Raw genomic sequence first — 4,640 nt, forward strand, 5'->3', positions numbered from 1 at the left:
CCCCATACATGGTGGTATAGTGCCTCATACACAGTAGTAAGGTGTCCCATACATGGTGGTATAGTGCCTCATACACAGGGGTAAGGTGTCCCATACATGGTGGTATAGTGCCTCATACACAGAGGTGAGGTGTCCACATACATGGTGGTATAGTGCCTCCTACACAAGGATGAGGTGTCCCCATACATGGTGGTATAGTGCCTCATACACAGGGGTAAGGTGTCCCCATACATGGTGGTATAGTGCCTCATACACAGTAGTAAGGTGTCCCATACATTGTGGTATAGTGTCTCATACACAGGGGTAAGGTGTCCCCATACATGGTGGTATAGTGCCTCATACACAGAGGTGAGGTGTCCCCATACATGGTGGTATAGTGCCTCATACACAGAGGTGAGGTGTCCCCATACATGGTGGTATAGTGCCTCATACACAGAGGTGAGGTGTCCCATACATGGTGGTATAGTGTCTCATACACAGGGGTAAGGTGTCCCCATACATGGTGGTATAGTGCCTCATACACAGGGGTAAGGTGTCCCCATACATGCTGGTATAGTGCTTCATACACAGTAGTAAGGTGTCCCACACATGGTGGTATAGTGCCTCATACACAGAGGTGAGGTGTCCCCATACATGGTGGTATAGTGCCTCATACACAGGGGTAAGGTGTCCCCATACATGGTGGTATAGTGCCTCATACACAGAGGTGAGGTGTCCCCATACATGGTGGTATAGTGCCTCATACACAGGGGTAAGGTGTCCCCATACATGGTGGTATAGTGCCTCATACACAGAGTTGAGGTGTCCCCATACATGGTGGTATAGTGCCTCATACACAGAGGTGAGGTGTCCCCATACATGGTGGTATAGTGCCTCATACACAGAGGTGAGGTGTCCCCATAGATGGTGGTATAGTGCCCCATACACAGAGGTGAGGTGTCCCCATACATGGTGGTATAGTGCCTCATACACAGGGGTAAGGTGTCCCCATACATGGTGGTATAGTGCCTCATACACAGAGGTGAGGTGTCCCCATACATGGTGGTATAGTGCCTCATACACAGAGGTGAGGTGTCCCCATACATGGTGGTATAGTGCCCCATACACAGAGGTGAGGTGTCCCCATACATGGTGGTATAGTGCCCCATACACAGAGGTGAGGTGTCCCCATACATGGTGGTATAGTGCCTCATACACAGAGGTGAGGTGTCCCCATACATGGTGGTATAGTGCCTCATACACAGAGGTGAGGTGTCCCCATACATGGTGGTATAGTGCCCCATACACAGAGGTGAGGTGTCCCCATACATGGTGGTATAGTGCCTCATACACAGAGGTGAGGTGTCCCCATACATGGTGGTATAGTGCCCCATACACAGTAGTAAGGTGTCCCCATACATGGTGGTATAGTGCCTCATACACAGAGGTGAGGTGTCCCTATACAATATGGTACAGTGCCCCGTACAGAGATGTATAGTGACCCCATACATGGTGGTATAGTGCCTCATACACAGGGGTAAGGTGTCCCCATACATGGTGGTATAGTGCCTCATACACAGAGGTGAGGTGTCCCTATACAATATGGTACAGTGCCCCGTACAGAGATGTATAGTGACCCCATACATGGTTCTAAAGTGCCCCTACAGCCCTTCCAGAGGGTGTCCCCATAAATACTGTATCAGTTTGTGAAGCTAAAAAATGCCCTTGTCTGCCCAGTTCTGCCTATTCTCATGCAATGTTGATCCACGGATTGGAAAAACTTCATGAAACAAAAGTGAACTCTCTTCATCTTAGAGTAAAAATTCCTCCTGACTCCAAATAAATCCTTGGATCAACATCCCATAATGAGATAAAGTGAAAAAATATCAGCACTTATGTGTTTTCTATTAGCCGCTTCTTTATTGCATTAAGTGATTAAGTGATGAAATGAAGAAAAATCTGACAAAACTTCCCGCGAGTGTTGAGGACACTTTACCACATGTAATATGGGCAGGAGCATTGAGCAGCTCATACAGCGGAGCGCTGTTCATCCGCACTCACATATGATGCAATAACGTACAGAATAGGCCATAGGAAGCCTTTGATATATTTATATATACCGAAGTTTACATTTTCTCAATTGCCTTTCTTTGTAGACTAAGGGTAAGTTCACACTGGGCGTTTTTGATGCGTTTTCTTATGCTAATTCTCAGCTGCTTTTTACAGTACCAGCAAAGCCTATGAGATTTCAGAAATCTCATGCACACACATTAGGTTTTTGTGTGATCAGTATTTTGTGCTATGCAGCATTTTTTTTACATAAGGCATGTCACTTCTTTCAGTGTTTTTTCAGCGTTTTCCACCCATTGACTTTAATAAAAAAGTGAAAAAAGTGAAGTGAAAAATCGAAGTGAAAAAAACGCTGCAAATACGCAAGGTTGACTTAACTTGCAGCGTATTTGCTGCAGTAAAGTCAAGGAAAGCCGGATGTGATGTGACACTCGGCTCTGCTACATCTAGATGGCAGGCTACATGATGCGTCCATACAGCCTGTCATCCAGCAGAGCGGACCCCCCATTCACTTTAATGGGGGGTCCGACAATACAGTGTTTGACACGTCGTCATGTGCATGACAGGGCAGCAAACACCGCTTCTGATCGGTGGGGAAATCATAGGTAAACTACACTTCCGATCACTGGTGTCAGCTGATGGGACTACGGCTCCCATCATCTGACACCTACAGCCGCTAATTACAGTGAGAGCGCAGGAGCGGCAGATGAAAACTCCCATCCGCCGCTCCTGCACTATAAATAATTAAAAAAAACAAACGGCGTGGGTTTCCCCCTAATTTTGATAACCAGCCAGACAAAACTCACAGGGGGGGCTGCAACCCCCAGCTGTCAGCTTCAGCAAGGCTAGTTATCAGGAATAGAGGGGCCCTCACGCTTTAAAAAAAAATTATTTAAATAATTTTTTTAAAAACGGCGTGGGGTCCCCCCCATTTTTGACAACCAGCTTTGCTAAAGCAGACAGCTGGGGGCAGGTATTCTCAGGCTGGTAAGGGGCCATTGATATAGGACCCCCCAGCATAAAAATAGCAGCCTGCAGCTGCCCAGAAAAGGCACATCTATTAGATGCACCAATTTTGGCTCTTCCCACTTGATCTGTGGCAGTGGCAAGCGGGGTAAGGAGAGGTTAATGTCACCTTGCTATTGTAAGGTGACATTAAGCCTTCTTAGTAATGGAGAGGCGTCAATAAGACACCTATCCATTACTAATCCTATATTAATTAAAGAGTTAAATAAACACACCACACATGCAGAAAAAAAGTCTTTTAATGAAATAAAACAATACACACAGTTTTACCATTTTATTGTTCTGCCATTCCAAAGCGAAGCCCTCGATCTTCTGTAATAAAAATAAAATAAAAAAAGCAAAAGTGTACTTCCTGATCCGTCATAGTCCAATATAACGAGTGTCCCACGCAGTATCTGGGGGGAGATAAAGCTTACAACCGGGAGCGATGCTAATGCGTCCGCTCCCAGCTGTAAGCAACTGGGGAATGAAGGAGACGGAGCTGGCGCAGGCTCAGTAACTAGTGGTGACGTCACCGAGCCTGTGCCCGCTCACAGCCTGACCGGAGGTAACCTCTGCACCGTGGGAAAATGCCGGGGAAGAGGTTGCTGCAGGTAATGTATCTATTCTATCAATCTATCTATTCATTCTATCTATCTATCTATCTATCTATCTATCTATCTATCTATCTATCTATCTATCTATCTATCTATCTATTCATTCTATCAATCTATCTATTCATTCTATCTATCTACAGGAAGTTGCTTTTTTTTTCTCTATGTGCACTCAACTTTTTTGGCATGCACAAAGAGAAAACAAAACGCATGAAAAAAACGCACCAAAAATGCACCTAAACCTGCGTTTTTGGTGCAGCTTCTTTCCTGCCTAGATGATCAGGTTTTGCTGCAGAAAACAAGCGCAGCAAAAATGCCCTGTGTGAAGTTACCCTAATACTAACTTTGATGATTTTTCTGGGGTCTGTACCTATCCTATTTATAACTTTATCTGCCCTCCTTTGACCCACTGATGCTCTCCTGTGTCTTTATTGTGTTAATGCTCAAATCTGAGCACAATGCTCCATGTACGATCTAGTGACATATCAGGTGGGGAAAATATGTGCCCATCTTGAACACTTTTTTTAGGTTTCAAAGTGCAAAATGTCTAATGAGCGCATACAAATGTCATTGTGAAGGGAGGAGGGGGCAAGGTCAGCCATATCATCGCCTGTAGTGATTGGTGGCTCCTGTATTATCTTTTACCTGTCATTGTAATTCTGACTCTGATGATTAGAAAACTGCTGTAAACTCTACCCGAAAGTACCTGAAGGCTTCACCTTACCAAAGTGTTTACACCAGAAATCTAGCATAAAGTAAGTTCAAAAGCTGCTAAATTTTTGCAACTTTTTGTGAGTTCGCACCCGTTTCGGCTAGCTAATCCGAAATGGATGGAACTGGTTGGGATGGGGCAGAATGGGGCATGGCGAAGCCTCCTCATCTACAGTAATTCACGCTGAGCTGTAGAATGCCATAAGACACAAAACGTACCCCAGTGTGTGTGCATGGAGGCGCACATCACTCTTAGGGCAA

This window comes from Ranitomeya imitator, chromosome 6 (assembly GCF_032444005.1).
Source record: "Ranitomeya imitator isolate aRanImi1 chromosome 6, aRanImi1.pri, whole genome shotgun sequence".
In the NCBI taxonomy this organism is placed as follows: Eukaryota; Metazoa; Chordata; class Amphibia; order Anura; family Dendrobatidae; genus Ranitomeya; species Ranitomeya imitator.